Source organism: Budorcas taxicolor, chromosome 1 (assembly GCF_023091745.1).
Source record: "Budorcas taxicolor isolate Tak-1 chromosome 1, Takin1.1, whole genome shotgun sequence".
NCBI classification, from domain to species: domain Eukaryota; kingdom Metazoa; phylum Chordata; class Mammalia; order Artiodactyla; family Bovidae; genus Budorcas; species Budorcas taxicolor.
The window spans coordinates 65,406,903-65,422,070 of NC_068910.1; positions in this window are offsets into that span (position 1 = coordinate 65,406,903).

A 15,168-nucleotide genomic window follows, 5' to 3' on the forward strand; every position below is an offset into this window, starting at 1 on the left:
ATACGCAAAATAAGAACAAACCTTCCAAGCCTCAACCCTCCCTACTGTCCATGCCAGTTATTGACTCTCAGCCCTCAATTTACCCCACTGACCCCATTCTTCACATAGTGGACAGGCCTTTCAGCATCTTGCCTTTTGCCCTGTGAACACAATGTTAAGCTCTGCCAGTAGCGGGCGCTGGAGGGACACAGCCGGCGGAAAAGTGCTCTTCCTGATTCGGGCGGGCAGGGGTTGATCTCTTCTTTCCCAGCTGTTCAGGTGATTCGCTCAGGGGAGCCACCTGCACAGGTGATCCAAAACGCGGGTGTGTGAGAACATGGGGGTCCTCCGGCCTCAGCTGTAGCCACAAACCAGAGCACACAGAGCCCTTTAGAACTTCGCAGGCCTGACTGAGGCCCAGTGACCTCTTCAGCCCCATGTGGATGCCAGGCACTTGGCATCTGTGCCAGCCAGGGCTCACCTAATACTCCCTGGCATCTGCCTTGGCATCCTGCTCCATGACAACGGCCCCCAATGCTTCAGCGTCTTCGAGGAGCTGGTACTTCCCCACATCTCTGATGACCTCCAGCTATATTCCCCTCGCTCACACTGTTTCCTTTGAGCCTCCCTACTGGTCCTTGAACACATCAGGCTTGCTCATACCTCAGGCAGGAAATCATCCCTGAAATATCCACGTGGCTTCTCTTCTCCCTCTCCTGAATTTCCTACTTAAAATGCCATCTTTCATATGGTATTTACAATTGTACATATTATCCTGGGCAATCTTCATTCTCTTGAAGGACAACTTTGCTGGAGAGAGTATTTCTGGCTGACATTTTTTATCATTCAGTATTTTAAGAACGTCATTCTGCTCTTGCCTGGCCTGCAGGGTTTCTGCTGAGAAATCTGATGATGGCCCAGTGGGAGTTCCTTTGTAGGGTTCCTTTTTTTTTTTAATTTCTTGCTGCCTTTAAAATTATTTGTCATTGACTTCTGACAGTTTTAACATAATGTGTGTTGGAGAAGGCCTTTTAGTGTTGAAGTAATTAGGAGTTCTCTTAGCCTCATGGACTTGCTTATCCACTTCCTTCCCCTGTCTGGGAAGTTCTCAGCTATTATTTCTTTAGACAGTCACTCTATTCCCTTCTCTCTCTCTTCTCCTTCTGGGTACCCATCACTCTGTTGCCCCTTATAAAAGAATCGGAGAATTCTTGTAGGATTTCCTTACTTTTTAAAGATTTTAATTCTCTATTCTCTTCTATCTGAATCATTTCTAGATTTATATCTTCGAGCTCACTATTTCTTCCACACGGTCTGCTCTATTTCCAGTACTTTCTAACGAATTTTTTCATCTTCTTAATCGAGTTCTTCAGCTCTAGAATTTTTGTTTGTTGGTTTTTTAGAGCTTCAGTCTCTTTGGTAAAGGATTCCTCCTGTACAATAATATTATTCTTGATCTCATTGTAACGGCTTTCTGAGTTTTCCTGTGCTTCTTCACAATGGCCATTTTGAATTGTCTTTCATTTGGATAATACTCCTTAAGTTTTTTTTTTTGTTTTTTCTGGAAGACTGTTGATTTCTTTTTGAAACACAATGCCACCTGGTTTTTCATGGTGCTGGATGAGCTGTTCTTCTGCAGGCACATGTGAAGTAGGCAACACCTTTCTTCTTTAGGTAAAGCTTTTTTTTTCACTTGATTCTAACATTTAAGGGAAGGGAATGTTGCTCAGTCATGTCCGATTCTTTGTGACCGCATGAGCTATACAGTCCATGGAATTCTCCAGGCCAGAATACTGGAGTGGGTAGCCTTCCCCTTCTGCTGGGGATCTTCCAAACCCAGGGGTTGAACCCAGGTCTGCCACATTGGGGGCAGATTCTTTACCAGCTGAGCCACCAAGGAAGTCCAAGAATACTGGAGTGGGTAGCCTATCCCTTCTTCACGGGATCTTCCTGACCCAGGAATTGAACTGGGGTCTCCTGCATCACAGTCAGATTCTTCACCAGCCGAGCTGCTAAGAGCTAACATTTTATTTTATTTTTTTTTATTTAGAGAATACTTTATTAGTTTCTGTAATCAAACCCATGTAGATAAGACCTTACATATTTAACACAGTGTGTTACCCCTGTACAAATGGAAAAAATTATGTTTAACGTTTCTAGACCAATATGGCTGTTAATTTCTGTACAATGCCAACCCAACACGGTACAACTGGGATACTTTTTCCAAAGTTGACAGCACAGCTAAAGTTTCCAAAAATTCAAATTATATATATATGTATATATATATAGATTTATTTATTTATATAAAAAGACCAATAGCAGTATGTTATGCATCAATAGCAGCAACAGCTTTTCCAAGTTCTGCAGTCATCTGAACAAAATTATAGAGACATCCAGCACACTCCATTTAAAAAAAAAAAAAGTAAAAAAACAAAACCTCAGAAAACAGCAAAGTTCTGATACTGTTGTGGTACCTGGCACCATTTTTTTTTTTAATTACATTTCTCAATCATCATCTGGAAAGAAACATTCTAGAATAACGTCATTAAAAACAGATCTGATAAAGCATGGTCACTACTACATATCATAGAGCAGGTACAAGATATTTTACATTCACAGAGGTATGATACAGTACTGTCCTACATCTAGAATGCTAGAGGATATAATTAAAAAGGCATTATTTGAGACTTGATTCTACTTTTCCAGCAGAGGGCCCAAAGGATGGTTATGACACAGCTCTGGTACAGAAACGCACCTTCTTAGACAGGATTTCCCTCCTTTATTGGCATAGTTCTAGGCACTGCTCTTCATGAACATCAGCTAAAAACCGTTTAAAAAAATAAACAAAAACCAACCATTGGATTCATACAAAGATGACTGAAAAGAGGCAAGCAGGACTCAACCTAAGTAGCATTTAACCAACTCCATCATGTCTGAATGGTTAAGAGCTTTGCTGTGTTTTGGTTGTGGCCCAAAGCTTTGAAGTGCTACTTGGCATCTCCTTTCTTCCATGAAGCTCTTAACCATTCAGACAAGAGCTAACATTTTAAAAGGTCTGTAATTAGAGCGCTGTCTCCGATTTCCAGTAGGTGGCGCTGTGGCATACATTTGTGTGTCTCCACCTGCGTGGCCTCTGCAGGTGCTGCAGGTGACCTGGGTACTGCTGCTGGTTTACTGGGATGTGCGTCACTTCCACCACATTCCGGGGCCTCCTGCATATCCAGGGTGTGGGGTCCACAGGCACAATCCTGGGGGGTCAGGAGGCAGGTGGCTGGAGTCCCTGATGCCCAGCTCCCATGGCCCAGGCGTTTCAGTGGTCAGGAGGCTGGAGTCCTATACAAGCTGCCTGACCAGTGCTGCCAGGCTCCCCGGGGATGCGGGCTGAGCCCCCAGCCAGTCCAGGATCACAGGCAGGTGATCCAGGATCACCTTCTCTGTCTCAGGCTCCACTTTCTCCACGTGCCCTACACACCCGCCTTCAGATGCACAGATCCAAGGAACTCTCCAGAGACCTGACATGCTGAGCAGAGGCATCTTTGTTGAGTTATGGATATTTTACTGATTATATATTGAAGGGGAAAGAGACAGAGATCATCTCATTCCACTCTGATGCTGGACATAGTTAAGATGCCATTTTCACATAATAATTCTTGGTAAAAAGAAACATAACTGGAAAAAGTTCAATTATTTTGTAACAGGTAAAGACTAACAATATTAATTTATAATTATATAATAGACACTTTCCTTGACATTTTATAACAGATAAATTTCTGAAAGCCTGGGTTTATTTCAACTGTAGCACAGTAGTATTTTCAAAAGTATATAATTTGTGTACTATCTGTTCTTTTTTATGGCTGAGTATAGAATTTTTTAGATAAAGAGGAAGTGGTGGTGATACAGCTGCGATGGGCTGGGCATGCTCCAGAAAAGGCGAGGGTTCGGGAGTGGACACACTACAAGGGCCAGGACGTGTCACTGAGCTGGCCTTGTTTAGCCTGCCCACTCGCTCTCCCCACACCTTCAATAGTGCAGAGGAGACATGAAATGTCTGCTGCAGTTCCACTGGGTTGGGGTGCTGCCCCTTATAATACATGATGAATGAGAAGTGCAGCTGGAACCCCAGTCCCATGGGGACTGGCACACATACTGGTTTCACGTGGCTGGAACCACACCTTCTGTTGTGCCTTGTGTGTAAGGGCAGGAGAAGAGGGTTGGTTCAGGAAAGTCACCTCATCTCAGGCAGAAACAAAACTTCAGCCTATTTAATGCAGCTCCACTCCACCTGTAAAGGCAGGAGGGGGAGGGACATGGGAAGGGCCCCAGAGGTCCACCCAGACACGTGGTCACGTGGCGGCCACCTCATTTCTGTGAGTCATAGGTAAACACAGAGTCTTTAACAACTGAAAAAACATGGAGAACTGTGTTCTGCATTGCATACAAAATAAATAAACTACAACTGGGTCCAAGTCTTGGCTTCACCTTGGGATCAATGAACTGGGATGAGAAAGTTCGCACATCCAGTCAATCTACTTGGCATTCAAAGGTCAAGGCAACCTGGGAAAAGGGAAAACTTCCTCCAGCAGCTCCAACAGCTTCTGAGGCAAAAGCCTCTGAAACTGCATTAACAAGAAGGAAACGACCATACTGAGGCTGCCTAAGACAAAACGTCACTTACTAAATTTAAAACATTGAAAAAAAGCACACAAAAATCCGATGAACTATTTCTGAGTTAGTAATGATTAACTTCTATTCAGGTAGTTATCAGTTCTGAATCTTTGAATACATATTTCTGAAATTATATTTAAGAAGGCAACATTACTTTTTACACTGATCTTTCAAAAACATACAGTATTTGAAATAGTGACATTTACCAATTTCATCTCCTTCATTGATGAAACCATGCCAAAAGCAAAAAATAATACAACTCTCAGATCATTCTTTAATTAACTAGTAATTATTATAATATACATAAACCATCACGCTAAGCATGGAATATGAAAATCCTACTAGCAAGGAATTTATAAGGAAAGTGGACACAGTGGCTGACTTTATTTTGGGGGGGCTCCAAAATCACTGCAGATGGTGACTGTATCCATGAAATAAAAAGATGCTTGCTCCTTGGAAGGAAAGTTATGACCAACATATTGAAATATGTCATTTTAATTATTAAAATAATTTAAAAAGCAGACATTACTTTGCTAACAAAAGTCCGTCTAGTCAAGGCTATGGTTTTTCCAGTAGTCACGTATGGATGCGAGAGTTGGACTACAAAGAAAGCTGAGCGCCAAAGAATTGATGCTTTTGAACTGTGGTGTTGGAGAAGACTCAAGAGTCACTTGGACTGCAAGGAGATCCAACCAGTCCATCCTAAAGGAGATCAGTGCTGAGTGTTCATTGGAAGGACTGATGTTTAAGTTGAAACTCCAATACTCTGGCCACCTGATGTGAAGAGCTGACTCATTGGAAAATGCCCTGATGCTGGGAAAAACTGAAGGCAGGAGGAGAAGGGGACGGAGGATGAGATGGTTGGATGGCATCACCAACTCAATGGACATGAGTTTGGGTAAACTCGGGGGGTTGGTGATGGACAGGGAGGCCTGGCGTGCTGTGGTCCATGGGGTCACAAACAGTCGGACATGACTGAGCAACTGAACTGAACTGAAGGAATTTATAGTTAAATTGAAAGATAAGACATATGTACACAAATGATAATATAAATCAAAAAAAGGTGTGTGACCAAGGAAAGGAAGATGGAAAGGATGTCATAAGGGAGGTTACTGGAACAACCATCAGAACAATGGTATCTGAGGATTAGATGACACTAATATATCAGTGTCAATTTCATGATATTGCTGGTTGTATTATGATTAAGTGTCTGCTACTTTGTATGAAATACACACTAAAGTATTCAGCGACAATCAGGCATAATGTTGACAATTTATTTGCAACAAATACAGAAAAAGAATAGTCCTTCATAGTGACCTGCAGCTTCAGTGTACCTCTGAAAATGTTTTAAAAAATTAAATATAAATTTTAAAGTGAAGATTGTAAATAAAGTGGTGTCATTCTAAATTTGACAATTTTTTTTAAAAGAAGTATTCCCCATGAATTCATGTTGCCTATAAATACACAGATATTTATTCTCCTTCATTCAGCAAAATCTTCAGACCCTCGAGGAAAGGTCCAGTTTTAAGATCCATGGTGCACAACTTTTGCTATCTTCAATGCTACCAGTCTTAGACAGTCACTGTCGTTTGACAATCTTAGTTGTTTTCAGTTCTATGCTCATGCTTATTTTTATTTCAAAGAAAAGCATAATAGTATTGAATAGTCCAGAAAATTCTCTTTATGTTCATTTGACAGTGACAAAAATTGATGTTTTTATAAATTATTAGACACCCCATTTAGAAATGGGGAAATGGAAGCTGAAGGAGCATCAGTAAATCACTGGGGGCAACCATGAGCTTCTGCTGCTGAAACCTGGGCCACATTCTCACTTTTCACCCCGAGTTCCTGCCACCACACAGTGTGCCTTACCTCTTCCCAGAGGGTCCTGTCCAGTGCTCTTCAAGAATCAGGAAATTCTGTGCTTCAGAGCATGGTGCTCAGGGACCAGGGTCACACGCAGCAATGAGCTGACTACCTCTCTGGGTCAGTTTTCTCTTTTTCTAATAATAGTGCTTCTTCCTTCTAAGTTGGATGTAAGTCACTTGCAGGATTAAATGAAGTAACATATGTAAGATGCTTAGAGTGGTATCTGGTGCATAATACGCATTAAATTACTACTAGTCTAAAACTCAGATACCCTGATTTTTAAATGATCATAGCTCCCTTAGAACTTAAACAAGTCGAATGAAGATTTTGAACAGTGCGTTTTTCACTCAGGGGATATGTAGCTCAATTTTCTCTTGAGTTAGGGGGAGTTTCTTGCTTTGCTAAAAGTACATTCATCACCTAACTGGGGAAGACTTCATCCACAACCGTTGTCTGACACCAAGAAAAAACAGACACAGCCTTAGCCCATATCCCTAGAAAACCAAAGAGCATCACATGCCAACAAGTCCCGGAAGTCTGACCCTAACGACCCAGAATTCCAAAAATATGTAACAAATTTACCTTTTTCATTTACCCTTTTCAAAGTTTCAGCCATTCTGCTCCTCGCCACGTTTTGTGCAGATCAGGTTACAGTAAGCTATCCACAGCCTCCCAGAAAGAGCCTCTCATTATCGTGCATGTGCAGTTTCATTATCAACAAAGTAAAGAGGGCAAGAATCAACGTTCAATATGGATCCTTGTTCATGATGAGTATCAGTGTGAAAAGGCAAAATGGATCTGAAAACTATATTACAGAAAATCCAAGAGGTCATAAAACCAAGCCTACCAGCAGAGTTCACTCAGGAATTCAGACATATATTCAAAAAAGATGTCCTTTTCATCATAGGGGACTGGAATGCAACAGCAGGAAGTCAAAAGATACCTGGAGTAACAGGCAACTTTGGCCTTGGAGTATGGAATGAAGCAGGGCAAAGGCCAACAGAGTTTTGCCAAGAGAATGCACTGGTCATAGTAAACACCCTCTTCCAACAATAAGAGAGAACTCTACACACGGACGTCACCGGATGGTCAATACCCAAATCAGACTGATTATATTCTTTGCAGCCAAAGATAAAGATGCTCTAAATAGTCAGCAAAAGCAAGACCGGGAGCTGACGGTGGGTCAGATCATGAACTCCTTACTGCAAAATCCAGACTTAAATTGAAGAAAGTAGGGAAAACCACTAGACCATTCAGGTATGACCTAAACCAAATCCCTTATGATATACAGTGGAAGAGACAAATAGATTCAAGGGATTCGATCTGATAGACTGTCTGAGGAACTATGGACAGAGGTTCATGACATCATACAGGAGGCAGGGATCAAGACCATCCCCATGGAAAAGAAAAGCAAAAAGAGCAAAATGGCTGTCTGAGGAGGCCTTACAAATAGCTGAGAAAAGAAGAGAAGCTAAAGACAAAGGAGAAAAGCAAAGATATGCCCATCTGAATGCAGAGTTCCGAAGAATAGCAAGGAGAGATAAGAAAGCCTTCCTCAGTGATCAATGCAAAGAAATAGAGGAAAACAATAGAATGGGAAAGACTAGAGATCTCTTCAAGAAAATTATACATACCAAGGGAACATTTCATGCAAAGATAAGCACAATAAAGAACAGAAATGGTATGGACCTAACAGAAGCAGAAGACAATAATAAGAGGTGGCAAGAATACACAGAAGAACTATATAAAATATTTCAATGACCCAGATAACCATGATGGTGTGATCACTCACCTAGAGCCAGACATTCTGGGATGCAAAGTCAAGTGGGCCTTGGGAAGCATCCCTATGAACAAAGCTGGTGATGGAATTCCAGTTGAGCTATTTCAAGTCCTAAAAGATGATGTTAAAAGTGCTACACTCAATATGCCAGCAAATATGAAGAACTCAGCAGTGGCCACAGGACTGGAAAAGGTCAGGTTCAATTCCAATCCCAAAGAAAGGCGATGCCAAAGAATGCTCAAACTACCACCCAACTGCACTTGTCTCACACGCTAGCAAAGTAATGCTCAAAATTCTCAAAGTGAGCTTCAACAGTACATGAACCGAGAACTTCCAGATGTTCAAGTTGGATTTAGAAAAAGCAGAGGAACTAGAGATGAAATTGCCAATATCCACTGGATCATTGAAAAAGCAAGAGAGTTCCAGAAAAACATCTACTTTATTGACTGTGCCAAACCCTTTGACTGTGTGGATCACAACAAACTGTGGAAAATTTTTTAAGAAATGGGAATACCAGACCACCTGACCTGCCTCTTGAGAAATCTGTATGCAGGTCAAGAAGCAAGAGTTAGAACCAGATATGGAACAATGTTCTCGTTCCAAATAGGAAAGGAGTATGTCAAGGCTGGATACTGTCACCCTGTTTATTTAACTTATATGAAGTGTACATCAAGCAAAATAACAGGCTGGATAAAGCACAAGATGGAATCAAGATTGCCATGAAAAATATCATTAACCTCAGATATGCAGATGACACCCCCTAGATGGCAAAAAGAGAAGAGGAACTAAAGAGCCTCTTTATGAAAGTGAAAGAGGAGAGTGAAAAAGTTGGCTTAAAACTCAACATTCTGGTCCCATCATTTCATGGGAAATAGATGGGGAAACAATGGAAACGGTGACAGACTTTATTTTGGAGGGGGCTCCAAAATCACCGTGGATGGTGCCTGCAGCCATGAAATTAAAGGACATTTGCTCCTTGGAAGAAAAGCTATGACCAAATGGACAGCATATTAAAAAGCAGAGACATTATTTTGCCAGCAAGGCCCATCGAGTCAAACCTATGGTTTTTGCAGTAGTCATGTATGGATGGGATAGTTGGACCATAAGGAAAGTTGAGTGCTGAAGAAGATGCTTTGAACTGTGGTGTTGGAGAAGACTCTTGACAGTGCCTTGGACTGCAAGGAGATCAAACCAGTCAATTCTAAGGGAAATCAGTCCTGAATATTCATTGGGAGGACTGATGCGGAAGCTACAATAATTTGGCCACCTGATGTAAAGAAATGACACATTGGAAAAGACCCTGATGCTGGGAAAGATTGAAGGCAGAAGGGGAGGACAGAGGATGAGATGGTTGGATAGCATCACCGACTTGATGGACACGAGTTTGAGCAAGCTCAGGGAGTTGGTGATGGACAAGGAAGCCTAGCGTGCTGCAGTCCATGGGGTTGCAAACAGTCAGACATGACTGAGCAACTGAGCTGACCGACTGATCCATTTAACATTTACTGAATATTTCCTATGTGCCCGGTACTACCTGAATCTAAGTGCTCAGGATGTTGCTGTGGATAAAAAATAGTTCTGCCTTCTTTGGCCTTGTATATTAATGGACATGACTCAGGAATTAGTATGAGTTCTGTTTGTATACAAGGCATATATTTTTACACAAGGCATCTCTTATTCGTACAGGGTGCCTTAAGTTCCTCTATTGAAGACAGTGATCAAAACAATCCAGAATATTCCCAACTAAACCAGTATCACTATGAATCACTCCTACCACATTGTTTTCCTGACACAGTGAAAGTCTGAACCATCAGATTTAATGACATCAGCAATATAAAGAAAACCACAAATGTAACTAGTTCCAGTTGGTGCCGGTTCTCCTTTCATGGAGTACAGTGGTAAGAAATTCTGGGTAGCTATCTGGGTTGTCTATAGTCAGAAATTTATATTTTGTGAAGTTACTTTACTTTAAAGGCGAAAATCTCCCAAAGGAAATACTCTAAATCACTGCAAAATAAAGTCTCCTTATAAATACAGTTGTCCCCAATGTTGTTGGTTGTTTTTTTTCTGTATATGTTTATGCACATGGATATAGCAGCTTAAAATAAAACATTCATGCCTTCATATAATGTACAGACATATACACTATGTATCTGCAGAAAGACATGTACATAAGTACATTGAATATGTGCATGAGACACAGTTACACATATACCAATAAGTCTGACATGGTTACAATCTGTTCAAGGCATTGTTCTCCCTGGTGTTTCTTTGTTTCTTCCACATGGTTCTTGGTTGAGAGCAGGTTGGCAGGAAGGATGAGGGAAATGAAAGCTCTGTATACCTCTAAACAGTTCCATTTTTTCCAAGTTTTCCATCATGTAGTGACCACCAGGTAACAAAACACTCATGCTTTCCTCTCCAGTTCATTAATGAGTCACACGCCTGGGCCCACAGTGGGCGCCAGGTGACAGCTCTGCGTCCGCCACAGCTGTATATTTCGCCTGTGGACTGGATGATGCTTCATGAGAAATACGTGCCCGATTCTAATATGCCGTCAACGTTGAAACCCACCAATCAAGCCCACCGCTGAGTTTTCAGATGAGAGACTTGAGACAGACAATCCTTAGCCACTCCCCTCTGCTTCCCAATCCCATCCATTCATTGCTACTGTCCAGCTTCTGATTCTCTGACTGGAACGTCTCGCTCTATCCAAATGGTACAAGGCCCCCAGAGGTGACAGAACAACGTCACCATGGTGGCCAGCATGCCCCACTCGTGAGAATGTGTGTGTGTGTGCTAAGTGTCTGCAGTCATGTTGGACTCTGCGACCCCATGGACTACAGTCCACCAGGCTCCTCTGTCCATGGGATTCCCTAGACAAGAATACTGGAGTGGGTTGCCGCGCCCTCCTCTAAGGGATCTTCCCAAAACAGGAATCAAACTCAAGCCTCCTATGTCTCCTGTGCTGGCAGGTGGGTTCTTTACCACTAGTGCCACCTGGAAGAGAATCCAGGAAAGCCCCTCAAGGACCATGAGGCAAGATGGCAGCCACCTTGCTGTGGTCACCATATCCACCTCAATTTCCAACACACACCCATGACCTATGGAACCACAAACTGGCCCAGGCTTTGTAAAGTGCTACCCAAACGCACTTGGTCACTCTTATTACATCATTCGTGGCAGCATCACCTCAGGAACCTGGTAAAAGTGTGCACTTTGCCCACTCACCCATTTGCTTCCTATTACTCATGTTCTTAGGCGTCTTTCTGCTGCTGTTCTATTTTGTCATTATCACTGCACAGTTTACAAAAGTAAGACACATTTTTTCTTACTTCTTTTTAATTTTTGTGTATTCTGGTATCACACCCAATACAACAAATTCTTTTTTCCCTTGCTTTAGCCAGAAAAAAAATGCCAAAATAGACACCAAAATGGCTTGCTCAACACCTGAACCAACACCAAATAACCCTAAGATTTGGGACCAGTGAGCTGCAAACAAAAGTTGAACAATTATGATGGAGGCAAAACAGATCCTGCTGCTCTGTCTCTCCTAGAATTCTAGGCACCTCTCTAATCCATTTCTCATTCCTCTTGTCCCCAATCTTGAGGGAGCCCAAGATCAGTAGGAAAAGGAACCCTACAAACAGGCCTCTACACCTCCGCCTTGTCAAAGATTTAAAATCAAGAAGCAAATAACCTTGGTAGAATGACCTGTGTGATTCTTTTGCTTCTTTTAAGTGTAGTCCACACTGTTGGTAAATTACGTGCAAGTGTTTCAGAGACTCCTATGTACCTTTCAAATACTTTGGCATATGGTATGACCAGAAACAGGGCTTCCCAGGTGGCACGAGTGATAAAGATCCTGCCTGCTAAGGCAGGAGTCATGAGAGATGCAGGTCTGATCCCAGGGCTGGGAAGATCCCCTGGAGGAGAGCATGGCACCCACTCCAGTATTCCTGCCTGGAGAATTCCACAGACAGAGGAGCCTGGCGGGCTGCAGTCTTAGGGTCGCAGAGCTGGACACAACTGAAGCCACTTAGCACACGTGCACACGACCAGAACAGCCGGATGGGGCAACCCTGCCCAGGGCTCAGCAGCAGGTCTGGGCTCTGGGCCTCCCCCCAGGTCACAAACCTCAACCCTGGGCATTTTGTGTGTGTGAAACTCACTCAGTCATGTCTGACTCTTTGTGACCCCATGGATTGTAGCCTGCCAGGCTCCTCTGTCCATGGAATTCTCCAGGCCAGAATATTAAAGTGGGTAGTCATCATTCCCTTCTTCAGGGGATCTTTCCAACCCAGGGATCAAACTCAAGTCTCCCACATTGCAGGCAGATTCTTTACTGTCTGAGTTACCAGGGAAGCCCTAGCTGCAGCCAAACTCAGTTTTTCTGTCAGTTCTGTGGGCTTCCAGAAAGAATTCAGAACTATAACGTGAACAAACATCCTCTAACTGATCCACCTTACGTAGCCAGGGTTTTGTGAATTACATGTTCTTAGGATGATGCACACCTTGGTTCTCTTAACTGTGAAAGAAAGGTTGGGTTTTTTTTTCCAAAGCCTAATAGCGAACCACTGGAGGTGGGGAAGGAGACCTGTGGAATGTTGCCAAGAGTTTGTTTCTGTTCAGTTATCTGGTCAGTGAAGGAAGGAACCTGGACCTCACCGTACAAGTTGTGTGTGTGTGTGTGTGCGCACATATATGGGTACATGAGTGAATGTGTGTGACTGTATTGCATGAGTGAGTATGCTTGTGTGTGTCTATGGGGATGTGTGTCAATGTTTGTGTGTTTGTGTTGCAGGAAGGGGGATCCCTTCCTGGCCATGAGAGTGGGCTCTCATTTACATTTCTGAGTCTAACACTCAGAAAAGAATCGTCCAAGGAGAACAAGTGTGCTGACTAAGCAAGAGATTTTATTGTGTAGGGGTGCTCCAGTGGAGAGCAGCAGGGTAAGGGAATCCAGAACTGTTCTGCCACATGGCTTGCAGTCTTGGGTTTTATGGTGATGGGATTAGTTTCTGGGTTGTCTTTGGCCAATCATTCTGACTCAGAGTCCTTCCTGGTGGCGCACACATGGCTCAGCCAACATGGACACCAGTGAAAAGGATTCTGGTAGGTGGTCAGATATACGGCATTTCCTTTTGACTTTGCCTGAATTCTTCTGATTGGTGGTGGCTTGTTAGTTCTGTGTTCCTCACCAGGACATCCTCTCATAAAATATCTCAAGCAGATGGTTACTGTGGTACCTGGTCAAGGGGGATGGTTTCAGTTAGTGTGTTTCTCCTAACATTTGAACAGGTGTGAAAGAGTTCTGTGAGCATGCTGTCAGTGTGTATGAACATATGTGAGTGTGTACGTACATGAGTGTATGTGTATGAAGTATGTGCATTTGAGTCTGTCTGTGGGGGCTTGGGCATATACTCAATTCCTGGGGATAGTCCTGTAGTTCACAGCTAACCTGTTGAGACCACTGGTCTCAGAGGTTCGTTCCTGGGCTAAACAGGTTGCATCCTTGTTTGCTGGACCATGCCCAGAAAGTACACCTTTGTGGCACTCATATCCGTTTTCAGCCTACACTTGGAGATTCTGTATTCAGAAGTAAAGCTAATTTTTTTCTGAATTGTCCAGCCTCTTGGGCAACTAAAAGCAAGAACAGAATCTCCTTAGCCCAAGAACCTTCCCAGGATCAGCCTCAAAGGAGGGCTGCTCTCACGACTCGTATTTGCATCCCTGGTGACAGATGGTAGAGTCTGCCTGCAATGCAGGACACCTATGTTTGACCCTGGGTGGGGAAGATCCCTTAGAGAAGGGAATTGCAACCCACTCCAGTATTCTTGCCTGGAGCATTCCATGGACAGAGGAGCCTGGGGGCCTATAGTCCATGGGGTCACAGAGTTGAACATGACTGAGCAACTAACACACACATACGGTATGTTTGCAAGAACAAATGCATTTTGTTTCAAAAATGCATGCCTGGAGAAGACTTCAAGGCAGGTGAGCAACCCTGGGGTACTTCTCACCTGCCAGCACAAGAACAGCTTTTGAGGGCCCTGCAAAGGGGGTGTGGGGTCCCTGGGAGGGGAAGGCTGCCAGGAACCAAGAGATTTCCAACTACACTTAAAAATGGAGCTATCTGCAAGACCTGTATGTCAGCCACCTGGGCAAGCACAGGTCACATGCATTTTTTCGGACCTCTTTAAGGCTCCATGAAAATGTCTTTGAGTGTCACAATTCTAATACAGATAATTTCTAATTTAACTAATGATAACCAGTCAATCCTAAAGGAAGTCAACCCTGAACATTCATTGGAAGGACTGATGCTGAAGCTGAAGTTCCAATACTTTGGCCACCTGATGCAAAGAGCCAACTCATTGGAAAAGACCCTGATGCTGGGAAAGATCGAGGGCAGAAGAGGGAGGTAAAGGATGAGTCGGTTGGATGGTATCACCGACTCAATGGACATGAACTTGAGCAAGCTCTGGGAGCTGGTGAAGGACAGGGGAGTCTGGTGTGCTGCCGTCCATGGGGTCACAGATTCAGACACGACTTCGTGACTGAACAACAACAGCAATACTTTCTAGTTCAAAGTTGCTATTGCAATTTTACTATTATTATTTCTTTGACCGCACTGCATGTGGGATGCCAGTTCCCCAATCAGGGATGGAATCTGCATGCCCTGCAGTAAAAGCACAGTGTTAACTTGTGGACCACCAGGGAAGTCACACTCTCATCACTTTAAAGGAAGCCCATTTCAGTTCACTTTCTCAGTGCCGGTCCCCTTCGAAAGTTCCTGTAAGTATTAACTCCTATCCCACCTAATCTAACATTATTATTACTTTGGCTGCGCTGGGTCATTTTGAGGGGCATGGGCT